This window comes from Notamacropus eugenii, chromosome 1 (assembly GCF_028372415.1).
Source record: "Notamacropus eugenii isolate mMacEug1 chromosome 1, mMacEug1.pri_v2, whole genome shotgun sequence".
Lineage (NCBI taxonomy): Eukaryota > Metazoa > Chordata > Mammalia > Diprotodontia > Macropodidae > Notamacropus > Notamacropus eugenii.
Window position 1 is genome coordinate 530,842,016 of NC_092872.1, and position 15,926 is coordinate 530,857,941.

Below are 15,926 nucleotides of genomic sequence, written 5' to 3' on the forward strand. Positions count from 1 at the left end.
TGGAGGTAGAAGGGGCTGTGGAGATCAATAATATTACTCCTCATTTTACAGAGGAGGAAACTGAGGCTCAGGGGTACAAAGTACCTTGCCTAAGGTCACATAGGTATTAAGTAGAAGAAATGGGATTTGAACCTGGTTTCTCTGACTCTAGATTTAGTAGTATTTGCTGTGCCCCACCTCTCTCTCTTTGTTCCTCTTTCTATTCCAAAGTGGCATGGGGCCTCCCTGCAATCAAAAGGAAAGGAGAGGGAAAAGAAGAGGACAAGTATTTATTGAGGGGGCAGCTAGGTGGCACAGTGGATAGAGTGGCAGCTCTGGAGTCAGGAGGACTGAGTTCAAATCTGGCCTCAAACATTTATTAGCTGTGTGACCCTGGGCAAATCACTTAACCCTGTTTGTCTCAGTTTCCTCATCTGTAAAATGAACTGGAGAAGGAAATGCAAACCACTCTAGTATCTTTGCCAAGAAAACTCCAGATGGAGTCATGAAGAGACTCCAACAACAAGACTGAATAACAAATTTATTAAGTGCCTACTAAGTCCTAGGCACAGTGTTAAGTGCTTTAAAAATATCTCTTTGATTCTTACAACAACTCTGTGAGGTAGGCATTACTATTACCTCCATTTTACAGTTGAAAAAAGTGAGAAAGAGGTTGAGTGACTTGCCTAGGGTCACATGGCTAGTAAGTATGTAAAGCTAGACTGGAACTTAGGTCTTCCCAATGCCAGGCCCAGTGTTCTACTCACTGTGCTACCTGGAGGGGAATGGGATGGGGTAGAGTAGTGGAAAGAAAGTAGTGGAATTTGGAGTCCAAGGCCCTGTGTTTGAATCCCACTTCTGCTCCTTCATAGTTGTATGACTTTGGGTAAGTCACTTCCCCCTTCATCTCAGTTTCTTGTCTGAGATCTGACTAGATCTGACTAAATAATCTCTTTTTTGGTAGCAGCACATATCGCAGCTAAGACAGCCAGAGACTGCTTGGTATTCAGAGACAGGGGAATATGGTGGCTCGGGAAACAATCCTCACTTTATGGTACTCTAGACAGGATGGCACAGAGGGGTTGATTTCCTCTTCAGATATGGGTTGAACCAAATGATTTCTAAGACTACAGCTGGTAGCACAGTTGAGTCTGGAGTTGGGAAGACCTGAATATAAGTCTGGTTCCCTTCCCCCTTCCCTGCCCTTCCCTATCCTTTCCCCTTTCCCTCCCCTTTTCTTTCCTTCCCTTCCCTTCCCTTCCCTGCCCTGCCTTTCCCTGCCCTTCCCTTCCCCTTCCTTCCCTTTCCCCTTTATAACACTGTTTCAATGGGAAAATGCATCCTGGATTCCAAATAATAAATTTTCTGCTCATCTTCTTGAACACAACTTCTTTCCAATTTGGGAATGTTCTGTATTTGGAAACATGAAAGGGGTCAAGGGCTCTTAGTTTCTTGATATTCAACCTTAAGGGAAACAAATTAGGCAAGGCTGTGACCCAGCCCTGCACAGACAATTAAAATATTCTGACCAGTAGAAAGGAACATATTGTTGTTGTTGTTGTTGTTATGTTCTGTCTTGTCTAACCCTCTGTGACCCCATTTAAGATTTTCTTGGCAAAGATAGTAGAATGGTTTTGCCATTTCCTTCTCTAGCTCATGAGGCAAACAAGTGACTTGTCCAAGGTCACTGGATTCAGGTCTTCCTGACTCCAGGGCTGGTGCTCTATCCACTGCACCATCTATCTGCCCAGAAAGGACCATTCCTCTGGCTTCATGCCAGGTTGCATGTAGAAGGCTTCATGGAGTGGCGATTGACCGTTCTAACCTAAAACAAAGATTAAACTGTAAATGAACAGAAGAAAATAAACAACCAAGAACAAACATCCATCCCATCTTTACCAACATCTGTGCTCTCACATCTTTGGTGCCAAATCCAGGGAGTGCTGGAGGGTCCAGCCTGAAGTGACTCCCAAGGGCCAATTGTTCCATTCTCATCATGAGCACTAACATCTTGGAAATTCACATTTTGCTATAAATAGGAACTTAGTTTATTGTTTTTGTTGCATAGACTTAAGAAAGTAATGGAGAGAAAATATTGATAATGCAGATCAAACTCAGGAGTGTGTCATGAGTACATTTTTTTCCAGAGAGATGGTTGTTAAACAATTACTAGCACACTCCTGCCAATTTTCTATACAGGCATATCTGGTCTTATTGTATGTTGCTTTCCTGCTATTTGTAGATCGTTGTGTGTTTTTTTGGTTTTTTTTTTGACAAATTGAAGGTTTGCGGTAACCCTGCAGTCGAGCAAATTTAATGGTTATCATTTTCCCGACAACATGTGTTCACCTCATTTCTCTGCACCACATTTTGGTAATTCTCCTAATATTTCAAACTTTTTCATTATTATTATATGTTATATGATCTGTGATCAGCAATCTTTGATGTTACTATTGTAGTTGTTTTGGGGTACCACAAACTGCCTATGTAAGACAGTGAACTTCATGGATAAAGGTGTGTGTTTTGACTACCCCATGGACCAACCTTCCCCTCATCTCCCTCTCCCCGGCCCTCGCTATTTCCTGAGAAACAACAATATTAAAGAATATTACATAAACTTAGTCAATAAAGCAGTAGCCCCAGGCTTTGATAGGATTGACTCCAATTTTGAAGGAAACTCTGCTGTGGGTAAAATGCTACCAAACAACAGCACAAGCTGCAGAGAAATCTTTTGTGAAAGGAAGAGTCAATCCATGCAGCAAATCTCACAGTTGTCTTATCTGAAGAAATTGCCACGGCCATCTCAGCTTTTAGTAGTCACTACCCTGATCAATCAGAAGCCATCAACATCAAGGTAAGACCCTCCACTCACAAAAAGATTATTTCTGGTGCTTTATTTTTGAAAAGGACCAATGACATCATGAGATGATGTCTTGACTTAAGTTGAACTGAAGGCAGAGTTATGCAAAATCGTTGGCCTCACTTTCTTTTTCAGAATCATCAAAATCCAGTGTAAGACAAAAGTCAGGATGACTGGCAATGGCCCAGGATGCAATGAATGAACTTGGCTTCTTCAGTGTTTGATCAAGTTCTAAGCACTTATCAGTCCTGCTTCAGCCATCTTCATGGTCATTGGAACAAACTGTTCTCATTTGGCCATTGCATAGGGGAAGTCTTCAAACGCTTGGGGGAGACATCCCTTCATTCAGTGACAAGTCTGAAGTCTATCAGTTACCTTCAACATGGTTTAGCCCATCTGATGAGATGGTTTCCTGGGGGTGTGACCAACATGCATGCTACAACTTCTTAGAGCCACTGGGGAAAGTTGGGTGAATCAGGTGGATAACAAAGGTAGATGAACAAACCCTCATAGCAGAGGTGCTAGTTCTCCCTGATGTAAAGATAATTTTTATATGTACTGGAAAACCAAAAAATTCATATGATTTCCCTTTATTGTGGTAGTCTGGATCCAAACCCACAATATCTCCAATGTATATGCCTATGCCTTTTAACAGTCTTTAAATTTGGAAGGAGATAAATTACAACACAAAAGAATATATCATATAGCGTTTTAGGGATTTACAAAATAGTATTCATATATTCCTCACTTGATTTTCACAAATTGATCCTATCTCATCCCCAGTCCATCTTCTATTCTGTTGCCAAAGTGATTTTCCTAAAACACAGGCATGACCATGTTACTCCCCTACTCAATAAACTCCTATGGCTCTCTAGCACTTGTAGGATCAAATACAAAATCCTCTGTTTGACTTTCAAAACTCTTCATAATCCTCTTTCAGTCTTCTTATAACCCTCCACATATTCTTTGATCCAGTGAAACTAATTTGTTTTCTGTTCCTTGAACAAAAACATCCCATCTCCAAATTCCTGGCATTTTCATTATCTGTCCCCCATGCATGGACTGCTCTCACTTCCCTGGCTTCCTTCAAGTTTCATCTAAAATCTGACCTTTTACAGGAAGCCTTTCCAAATCCATCTTAATTTTAGTGCCCTCCCTCTGTTGATTTTTTCCTATTTACTTTGTATGTAGTTTGTTTGTGCTAAGTTGCCTGTCTGCATCTTGTCTACCTGGTTAGATAGTGAGCTCCAATGGTCTTTTGCCTTTCTAACCTCAGCCCTTAGCACAGTGCCTGGCACATAGTAGGTATTTAATAAGTACTTATTAATTGACATCTCTGAAAGGCAGATAATAAAGAAATCATTATCCTTATTTAACAGAAGAGGAAATGAAGATTCAGGGTCAAGTTCACACAGCTGGTCAGTCAGCATCAGAATGGTATGATTTGAATCCAGGTCCTCTAGACTCCAAGTTCCGTGCTCTTTTCCCTGCAGTCTGTTGCTTCAACTGAATGGTTGCGCTTTTAATTCTTGAATATCTGCCAGCATCTCCTTGGTAATATTTATGGTATATTTATCACGACCCAAGTTAATGCTGAGTTTATTACAGCCTAAATTGATCGTAGAATTGATTAAGTATTTTGAAAGCTATTATTCTGTGTGAACTTGTATGTTGGTGTTATTTAGTCGTTTCAGTCCTGTCTGGTTCTTAGTGACTCCATCTGGGGTTTTCTTGGCAGAGATCCTGGAATGGTTTGCCATTTTTTTCTCTAGCTCATTTTACAAATGAGGAAACCAAGGCAAACCATGTTAAATGACTTGTCCAGGGTCACGCAGCTAGTGTCTGAATCTAGATTTGGTCTTCCCGACTCCAGGGCTGGTGCTCTATCTACTTACTGTACCATCTTGCGGTCTTGCATGCCTTCCAGTCAATCTAGTAGAAAGAGTTGTTGTCATACTTTGGACAAGCTAACAGCCTGGAGGTGTATGCTCCTTTTAACTTGGAAATTGAATAGAAATTGCAGATTTTCATTGTAATATGGTGTGAGATATTTTTTTCAATATAAAAAACATAGCAATACCTCATATAGCACTTTAGTAATGGAAAGAAAAGCTAAAATTTAACTTTCTTTATAGCCAATGGGTAATTGGGAAATAAGTCAGACAGAAGTGTCAGTCAGCAAGCACTTAATAAACACTAAGTTTGTATCTAGGGTTGTGCTAAGTGCTGGGAATGCAAATATAAGGAAAAAGAAAGACATCCCTGACCTCAAGGAGTCACATTCTGATGGATAAAACCCATATAAGGAAGCTGAAAAAGAGTGAGGGAAGGTTCCCCCAAAGTGGGTAGGGCATGTTAGAGAAGTAAAAAGAGTGAAGCCTGGTTGGAAGGGAAGAATCAATCAGAGAAAAGCTTGTGAACTGCTTTATACAGGATGTTCCCAAAGTTTTATAATTCTTGAAACTTTTAACTTAATTAAAGCTTAAAACTGCACTAAGACTTTTAGGAAGTTTTGTATGCTATCATTAGCACCACATTAACAAGCCAGTTCTTTGTCCCTATTTTACAGATTAGCATACTGAGGCTCAGAGAAGTTAACTGACTTGCCTGTGATCAAACAGCTAGTGAGTGGTCAAAAGTGGGATTCAAACTCGAATCTTCCTAACTTCAAGTCTGACATCTCTGGCTTGTGAATCCTTATCTGGTCTACAAGGACCAGATGTAAGACATCTTGTCAAATGCCTTTGCCAAAAACCAGAGATAATATATTTATGACATTCCCCTTTTCTACTAGTTTAGAACCTAGATCCAAAAGGAAATGAGATGAGTTTGGTGGGAATGACCTAGTTTTGATGAATACATACTAACTTTTAGTGGTCATCACTTCCCTTACTGGATACTGCCAAGCTAGTTATTCAAGAATAAGTTCTGGAGTTTTGCGAAGAATAAAAATAAAATCCCCTGAGCTGTATATAAATATTCTCTCTCTCTCTCTCTCTCTCTCTCTCTCTCTCTCTCTCTCTCTCTCTCTCTCTCTCTCTCTCTCTCTCTCTTATCAGGATATTTGTAAGCAACACTGAATATAATTTCAGAATTAAAGTATGTATGCATTTTTCTTTCCTGAGATGATATTTTTGGCATGGAGTGATAGTTAAAAGAAGAGGGTCTCACACCTTTGACCTGGTGCAAATTTGTACTGGGTCTATGATAAGGATATTTGAAAACCAAGTACGGGGGAGAAAGGGATGCTTTGAATCTGTAAACCACCCCATTCTACTTAAAGTAACTACTTTTGCCAGATGAGAGGACCTCCACTAGGTCAATCAATCACAGGTATGAGCTAGGTGTGAACAAGGTCTACAAATCCCTATTAAATGACGGGTAATAGAGTAAGTGTAAGAAGATCTTGAAGGCTATTGGATGAAATGGAGTGATGGTAGGCTGTGTATTTGGATTGGCTCTCCTGCGTGCGGGTCTTGTATAAAATAGCAGACCAGTTCAGAATTTAGGAGATTTCAGGGGCAAGCTGGAAAAGAACAGTTTCTATCCAATCACCTGAGAGGAGATTTCTGGGGGCTGTGGGAGAGGAAGGAGGAGAAAGCCTCTGTTACCTCCTCCCCTCTCTCCTAGACCCGTGCAGGAACTCCTGGGACAATTGTGGCTGGTGACAGTGTCTGCATTGGTAGCCAAACACAAATTAGATGCCCTGAGGAAGGGTAGCTTTGACTCTACAAAGAGCCTACAAGAAAGCTATATACCATGTGTCAGGGAACTTCATGAATACCCCTCCAGTTCCCCCAAAAGGGAGAAAAAGACTGACAGCAATCAGGATCGGTGAGTTCCCACTTACCCTGGACTGTATGAGAAATTGTCATAGACTTATGGGGATGTGGTTTCTTTTTTTTGTTTTGTTTTGTTTTACAATTCTTAATATACTGCCTTAGTAAATATCTCTTTTTAAAAAGCTAGTTAAGCCTGGCTGAGTAATTGCTCTCAGCTGAGGATCAGTGGGAGGAAGGAAGCTCTCCCGTGGGGCTAGAGAACTATGGAATTTGCAAACCGCCCCCAGCCCCTCAGGACTAACCCTAGAGCTCTGCAGGGATGGGGCAGCTGCTCTCTGGGGACTTGTCCTGCCAATGAGATTTGGTGCTAGAAAAGTAGCTACACAACATGCGCTGTGGGTCTCAAAGGTGTCATTTAAGATGCTGTGTTGAGTGTCCCGTACACTGCTATTCTAATCGAGAGTCAGAAGATATGAGTTTGAATTCCTTCTTTGCTACTCACTGCGACATTAAAAAAGAGTCTCTCATGCTCATATTTATCATGTATAAAGTGGTAAAGTGAACCCGTGAGCCAGCCCTGGAGTTGGCAATACCTGATACTTATTGGTTATATGACCCTGGGTAGGTCCTTAACTTGTCTGGTACTCCAGGCAGTTCTCAAAGACTGTAACCCACTTGCCTCTATAGAGATTCCTAATCCACAAACTTCCTATACCAGAGAAATTATAGGTCCAGTCTCTATCCCTTTAAAATATTTATCCTGTTGATTTATCATATTGATTGAATATAATTTTATGTTCCCTGTTTTAAATTTTAAAAACAGAAGAGTTTAACATTTTTAATATTTCTCTCTTAAATAAAAATATCCAACCCCAAATCAAAACAATGAAATTTCATTTGCTTTATGTTTCTGTATGATCGTCAATGTTTCTGTTTGCTCCCAAGCAGTAACCCTTTATAGCAAGAATTATTAACCTGGAGTCCATAAAAGCTGTAAATTTGGAGGGGGAAAATTACATCTTTATTTTCATTAAACTCTAGTTGAAATTTAACATTACTTTCAATTATCTAAAAGCATTCTTTTGAGATGGGGTCCATAGACTTCATCAGACCACCAAAGAGTTCTGTGATACTTCAGAGATTAGACAATAACAAAGATTTCTTCTCTTAAGTAGAAAGGTTTCTAATTCACTCAATCTTACAGCAAATATCTATTTAAACATCTCTAATACCAGGTACTATGCTAGAACCTGGGGACACAAATTCAAAAGTGAGATACACCCATAAACCCTGTCTTCAAGGAGGGAGGGAGGGAGGGACGGAGGGAGAGAGAAAGAGAGAGAGAGAGAGAGAGACAGAGACAGAGAGACAGACAGACAGACAGACAGACACTTCTGAATGAATAATTATTTTCCTCAAAGCTGTATTTAAGCATTCTACTTGGGAGATGCAACATATTTAGACAGAAGTAAATATCCTATATACAAAAAGTGAATACAAAGTGAATTGGAGGTGAAGGGGCACTAAACAAAAGACTCTGGGAAGAGATGGCACTTATGTTGGGACTTGAAGGAAGGTAGGAGTTAAAAATAGATGGGGAGGGAGTGTATTCCAAGGATGCAGGAAGCAGGTCAAAGAGAGTTGCTGGTGCTGTGGATGGGCCCAAGTTCAAATCCAGTCGCAGACACTCACTAGTTAGATGTGCGACTCTGGGCAAATCACTTACCTCTCTTTGTCTTAGTTTCCTCATCTGTAAAATGGAGATAATAATAACACCTACCTCCCAGAGTTGTTGGTGAGGATCAAATGCAATAATATTACTCACCTTAAAGCTCCTTATAAATATTAGTTATTATAGTCAGATTTGCACTCTAGGAACATCAATTTGGCAGCTGTGTGGAAGATGGATAGGAGAGGGAAGAAACTTGAATCAGGGAAACAAATTAAGGGGCCATTTTAATAGATGAGAGATAATGGAGGATGGAGTTAGGATGCTTGTGATAAAAGTGGAGAGGAGAGGAGGGGGAAGGACAAGAGAAATGCTAAAGAAATAGTATTTCCTAGACAGGGCACCTACTGGGGCATGGGGGCAGGGTGAGGGATAAAGATGATGGCTAGTTCACAGACCTGTTTATTTGGGAGGATGGTGAAATAATAGCACAGAAAGTTCTAAAGAAAAGACATCTTGTCATTTACTCATACATGAAGGCTTGTGGTGTTGAAAAAAGTGGTGCCCATTTAAAAGTGACACATGACAAGAAGGACCAGTATATTTTTGCTCATGGACTCCATACAGGGAACCTGGAACAATGTGTGCCTGCCTTATTCCAGTGTACTTGGACCAACTCTTATTAGTACCTAGTTCACAATTTTACATAATTAAGTTTTATTAAGCTTGAGGAGAGGGAGGGAGGGAGGGAGAAGGAGGGAGGGAGGGAGAGAGAGAGGGAGAGGGAGAGAAAGAGTTCTGAGTGAATAATTATTTTCCTCAAAGATGTATTTAAGTTCTCAGAATTGTATCTCAGTAGGTAAAATCCAGATGAGGCAGGTTTTATTGTGTTCCCTTAGGAGAATGTAAGCTCCTTGAGAACAAGAACTGCTTCATTTTTGTCTTTGTATCTCCAGCACCTACCACAGTGCTTTTGTATATGACATTAATAAATGTCTGTCAAATTTATAACTCTGGGAACTTTTGGTTCATTGTCTATGGATGTCTCAGGGAGACAGGAGATTTGGAGAAAGAACAAGGTAAGGTAGATTCAGGGACATTTCTACCATAAAAGATTGCCCTAAGGAGGATCATGCTAATTCTCTTAGGACTAGGGACATTATAAAAAGATGGTGATTTTAGTCTATGTTCATCAAGATTATTGGCATTATCATTCTGGGAACAAGCCTAGTATCAATGGAAAGAAATGGCATGGTCAGTTGTTGCCCTGATTTTGTAGAAAACTGATAACAGTTATGAAGAATACATCCAGCAGTCAGATTGAGAGAGCCTTGAGATACTTTGCTCCTCTTTTCTCTTTTGTTTTTGGGGATTTCAGTCCATGACCTTGTCTTTTCACATCCTCCAAGAGTTATGAGTGTGTCAGAATTCTTTGGCCCAGAAGAGTTAGGGAAAAGGAGAAATAAAATGTCAAAGAAATCTATCAGAACATGAATAAAGCTAAGTGGGGAGTAGGAGAATCAGTCTCTTGATGAAACTGTATAACCTATATGTTGTTTGTTTGAATCATTGGGTACAACAGTGGAAAGAAACTGAGAAACACAGGATTACTCCAAGGGATGGGGGCTGAGCCAACATAATTGAAGTAGCTGTTGTTTTAAATATTTTACTGATCTCTTAAACAGGAATTTGAGATGTTATCATACACAAAACCGAAATGACTTTCAATGGCCAAAAGGGAAAGACAACTGCTTGGCTGCCATTGAGTGAAACAATGCAGTCTATGAGCACCTGCTAGGTTTGATGGGGATAATGCAGGCTGCTGAAACATTGAATCTAGCTCAGTACAAATAGATTTAACAGCTTGAGATGTTAAGGGCCCCACCTGGTGTCTGACTGGGTTTTTGCAGTCACCCCAAACCTCTTGGACTAGATTTCAACTGATGTGTTGCAGTTATCTTTTAGTATATTTAGAAATGCACCACAGAGTCAAAAAGTGTCATAAACTGAATTGAATTAAATGAGATGGAGTGAGCTAGGGCCTGAGGCAGTTTCCTTAATGGCCTTCATAGGGGAGGACTTAAACTTGACTTCCATTGGCTCAATTTTAGGGCCAAACCTGACCAAACCTGGGACCACCCAGGAACCCACCTGGGACTGGAACCCAAGTGTGTGTATCTAATCTTGAAGAAGGAAGTCTTTGTATATCTTCAAATATCCGATTTTGAAACTGCAAAACTTAACAAGTAAAAGCAAAGACAAGAATTTTATTAAAATGATAGCATTTGCATTTTAATTATTTTGCAAATGAAGTTTCTTAAATGTTATAAAAATCTAATTAGCTTCATGTGCAAAAATAGTTTGGTATTGTATTATCTTACTTGGGCTGAAGATGCCCATGGCTGAGCAATTTCCCCCAGTAATTGGGTGACTGAACTTTGTCATGACTGGTATTATATGAGGGCTCTGAATACAATCTATAAGGCCCATCATTACTGCTTAGTTCAGGAGTGGAGAACCTGCGGCCGTGAGGCCACATGTGGCCTTCTAGGTCCTTGGGTGCAGCCTTTGACAGAGCCAAAGTTTTACAGAACAAACCCTTTTATTAAGGGTGTTTGTTCTGTGAAGTCTGGATTCAGTCAAGGGGCCACACTTGAAGACCTAGAGGGCCACAGGTTCCCCCTGATATTCTCTTGAGTATAAAATCAGGGAATCATAGAATCAAACCTGAAAGGGACCTTTGACATCATCTAGTACAACCATTTCATGTTATAAATGAGCAAAATGAGGCCTAGGAAATGGGCCTTTGGAAATGACTTATCCAGAGTCATGCAGGTAATGAGTATCCTAAGTTTTGGCTATGAATTTATCAAGACAAGATGATTGTATCCCCACAAAAAATGTTTCTTGTTATCTCTGGGTTTAGATGAAACCAATACTTCCATTTAGTTGCATGTTCCTTATATCTCTTGGTTTCCTTTATATTGAATATATTTATATTCACTTCAATATTGATATGGTTCAATTCCTTTAAGATTGTAGTGCTTAGATTTAGAGCTAGAAAGGGACTCTCAGGCCACCTACTGCCAACCCCTTATTTTATAGATGAGAACTGGAGGTCCAAGGGAGATTAATTATTTACCCAAGTTCATGCCAGTAAAATACAGAGGCAGAATTTGAACCCAGGTCCTCTGATTCTAGTTATTGCTTTTTCCATTTTTCTGCCCTATCTCTATAGTAGTACTCTGACTTGTTCATTGCTGGACACTAAGGTTACCAACAGTGAAATTCATGTTTATAGATGACCTAAAAACTGTGTTATTCTTAGCACCCTCTGTCCCCTTTTTCACTCCCCTGCCACGGTCACTGAAAAAGTAGGAGGAGTTCACATAAAATTGAGTGCCATTTGCATTTTTCTTTCTCTTCATTATTACTCAGACTTAAGAATTTGTCCTCAAGTGACCAGCCTGTACTGGGTAATGAGCCTCTCTGTTCTATACTTACCTAGGCTGGTGTTCTAATTGTTTTCACAATCTGTGACCTTCCTCCAAGCCTTTCTATCTTGGTAGAACATGCCAGAACTTGCATGGCCTTTGAGAATCCAGGATATCCAGAATCCTTATAGGGCAGCTAGGTGGATAGACTGATAGACTTGGAATCAGGAAGACTCATTTTTCATGAATTCAAATCCAGTCTCAGACATTTACTAGCCTTGTGACTCTGAGCACATCATTTAACCCTGTTTGCCTCAGTTTCCTCATTTGTAAAATGAGCCAGAGAAAGAAATGGTAAACCAGTCCAGTATCTCTGCCAAGAAAATCCCAAATGGGATGATGCCGAGTGGGATACAACTGAAAAGTGACTGAACAAGAACAACAAAACTGTCACAAGCCACGGCAAGTGGAACTGGGTTTTTAGAAAATCCTACTGAATTCATATCTAGCCAGCATTTTTCCTTGAAGAAAACCGATGAGAGGAGAAGAACGAAAGAAAATAAAGTGGAAAAATATTGAAAAAAAGAAAGAAGACACAGGAGTCTTCATCTTTGTATTGTCCAAACTGCTACTACCCTATCTTCCCATCCTCTTATGGAACTTTCTCAATCATTTTGCTTATAAATAGTAGGAGAGAGGAAGCAGGAGATCTTGAAGCAGAGGAGGCTGAGGGAACAGTAGGGATTTTTGAAGTTGCCCAGGACTGTTGGAAAGGCAAACATGAGTCTTTCCTTTAATTAAAATGACTAATGGGTGAACAGACAGCCTGTGATGAATGCAGAGAAAATTTGCTTCTCACTGCTGATCTATGAACTTTGTGACAGAGAGAAAGTCCAGCATTAGGTGACAACCTGACAGGAAGGGCTGGGTGCTGTTCCAGAGGGTAATGTTAGGTAAAGGTTAAAGAAAGGAATGTTTCAACTTGGGGTGAGAGTAGGGAGAGGAGAGCAACCTAAAAAGTGAGTAAATGGCATCTTGTGGGGAGACTACATCTCCTTCTTACTGAAACTGCCCACTGATGGAAGAGGCTGTCTTCTAAACAATATTCTCCTGATGATCCTGCAAGTTCTGGAACATGAGGATCTCAGATGAATTCAAATAACCAAAAACCCAAATGACAATGAAAGGATCCATGGTAGATGGAAACAGGCCACAACACGCCAGCAATGACAAGCTGTGTATGTGTGTTCATCCTTCCTTACTGAAGAAGATCATGCCATCAGAGAAATGATGACATGACTTGCACTTGATTTTGTTTTGAGTGAGAGAGGGCTGTGCTGGTCACCAGCCTCACTTCTCCTCCAGAGCCATCTGAATCCAGTGACCAGATATTCATCAGGATGACTGGAGATGACCAGGATGAGGCAATTGGGGTTAAGTGATTTGCCCAAGGTCACACAGCTAGCGAGTGTCAAGTGTCTGAGGTGAGATTTGAACTCAGGTCTTCCTGACTTCTGCACTGGTGCTCTATCCACTGCACCACCTAGCTGCCCCAGCTGTGCATGGAGAGCCCCCTGAAAGATCATATCTAGAATTTGTCTGCCTAGAAAAGGAGGTGGGTCAAACACCACCAAGGAGAGATGACAAGTGGAGAGCCCAAATAATAATGTTCAAGATACCAAGAACATAAATGTCTTTATTGTATTGGGTAGTTGATTTCTGGCAATGGGAAAATGGACGAGAATCATGGGATCCTAAATATAGAGCTAGAAGAGAACCCAGAGATTATCCATGAACAAGGAAACTAAAGGTCAATATGAGGAATTCAATTAAAAACTAATAATGCATTTAAAAAGTAATGAAGGGAAAAGTTTCAGAGAAACCTGGGAAGATTTGTATGAACTGATGCACAGTGAAGTGAGCAGAACCAGAAGAACAATTTGTACAATGACAACATTATATGGACCACTTAGACTTAGGAACTCTGATCAGCACAATGAATAACTATAATACCAGAGGATTCAAGATGTAACATGCTGTCCGCCACTCTTCCCTACCCTTTTCTGACAGAAGATGAAACCACTGTGCATACTGAGACACATTTTTTGGTCTTGGCTGAGGGGTTTATTTTGTTTGACTATGCATGTTTGCAATGAAATAGCAAAATTAATATTACCTCTAGTTTCTACTATATGAATTTAACAGATTTTATGCTATATTCATTTTGTAATGGAGTCAGCTTTTCCCCTGAGTTAATTTAAAGTTACAAGGTAATTTGTTATCATCCCCAAAAGTTATATTGTCTATCCTTGCCTGTTCTTGTACAGTTAAGGAGGGTCTTATCTCCCTAACAAGCACCAAGGAGTCTGCTAACTCAGGTCTGTTAATAAGGCTTGCAAGATGATGATGAGTCCCATCTTGTCAGAGAGGGGTGGTCACCAGCCTACATGGATCTTTAAGCACACTTTAAAATACCCAGTTATGTTGTCCCCACTCCTATGATACTGTCTACCTTGTAACTGATCACATTGTCTTCCTCACCTACACAACTCTGTACTCCCCCAAACGATATTAAGGCTGGCAAACCCTACCTGAGGGTTTTGGACATTGAGAGAGGCCATTGGTTTTTTTGGTTACTGCTAGCCTAACTACATTGATCATGCTTGGACCATTGTCTCTCAGTTTAATTTTCAAATACAACAACAAAAGAGGTTTTGTTTTTCTTCCTTTCCCAATGGTTGGGTGGATGGAAGAACAGGAAGGAGAGAAGGCAGGTCTTATTTTCAGATTAAAATAACATTGAAAAGATAATAAATGTGTTGCTCAGACTCCTTTTCCTCAGCTGTAAAATATGGGTAATGATACTTGTCCTACCTACTTTATAGGGTGATTGTGAGAAAAGTGCTTTATACATAAATATGAGCTATTACTCTTTTTTTTAAATGCCCAACTCTCCTGTTCCCTTCTCCAGTTCTCAACTCCCTACTATTAAGGCACTTACTATATAACCTAGAACTGTTGTATTGAGTATCTAAGAGGTCAAGAGATTTGCAGGCATGGAGTTCGAATCCAGATCTTCTGACTCCAAGGCTAGGGGACATTTTCCAACTCCCTAACTTGGGGAAAGAGAAGAAGGAAAAAGGAATAAGTATTTATGTAGTGCCTACTATGTGGCAGACATTGTGCTAACTACTTTTTATGAATGGTACTTCATTTGACCTTCACAACAACCTAGGGAGTTGCTGCTATTGTCCCTATATCATAGCTGATGAAACCGAGGGAACCAGAGGTCAAATGACTTGCCTAGAGTGACACAACTAGTAACTGTCTGCGTCTGGATTTGAATTCAAGTCTTCCTGACTCCAAGTCTAGTACTGTATCCACTGAGCCACCATCTACCTCTAATTAGCTTATGAATTCCTTAAATTATTTAGTATTTTAGTATCATGCCCCACATGTCATCTTTATATAAACATTGATGGAAAAAGAAAAACCAGTGATCATACACAATCACTGCTACAGCTTAGAGCAGTGTCTCCATTTTTTTTTTTTTTGAGATTGGGATCCCTTTATAGTATTAAAATTATTGAGGATCCCTCAAAGCTTTTGTTCATGTGTGTTATACCTGTTAATATTTACCATTTAGAAACTGAAAGGGATAAATTTTAAAATGTAAATTGGTTTAAAATAATAATAAGCCCATTACATGTTAGCCTACTTCTTTAGGAAAAATAGCTGTTTTCCAAAACAAAAAAAAAATAGCGAGAAGTGACATTATTTTGCATATTTTTGCAAATCTCTTTAATGTCTGTCTTAATAGAAGACAGCTGCATTCTCATATCTACTTCTAGATTCAGTCTGTTGAGATATGTTGTTTTGGTTGAATTTGGGCTCCCACAGATATGTAGGTGGAAAAAGGAATATTTTAATAGGAGAATAATATCTTAGTGTTATTGTCAGGGGTATACTAGCACCAGGTCATACTGGCTAACGAGGGCTGATTTTTAAATTTTCAGTATTAACATATACACCTCAGAAATTGTAAATCACCACAAATCAGGGCTTGATTTATTGTTTTGATGATTGTCTAAACTTAAAGTGATGGAGAAAATGTTAATGACATAGATTAAACTTAAAAGTATATGCATACTATGCATACATTTTCTCCCCAGAAAGTCAGTTGTTAAAAATTTACCAATTTT

General features: G+C 39.7%; 1 protein-coding gene across 12 annotated transcripts in view; it reads left to right on the plus strand.

The window, feature by feature from the left end:
* Positions 1-15,926, plus strand: part of CLIP4 (CAP-Gly domain containing linker protein family member 4) — a 170,196-nt gene that overhangs the window by 11,629 nt on the left and 142,641 nt on the right. Inside the window, exon 1 of one of the 12 annotated variants that reach the window (XM_072634090.1) lies at positions 6,353-6,673. The exons of the other annotated variants lie outside the window; for them this stretch is intronic. The gene's annotated coding sequence lies outside the window, so the exon portion shown is untranslated. Of the gene's footprint in view, positions 1-6,352; positions 6,674-15,926 lie in introns of those variants that run through there. 12 annotated transcript variants of the gene reach the window in all.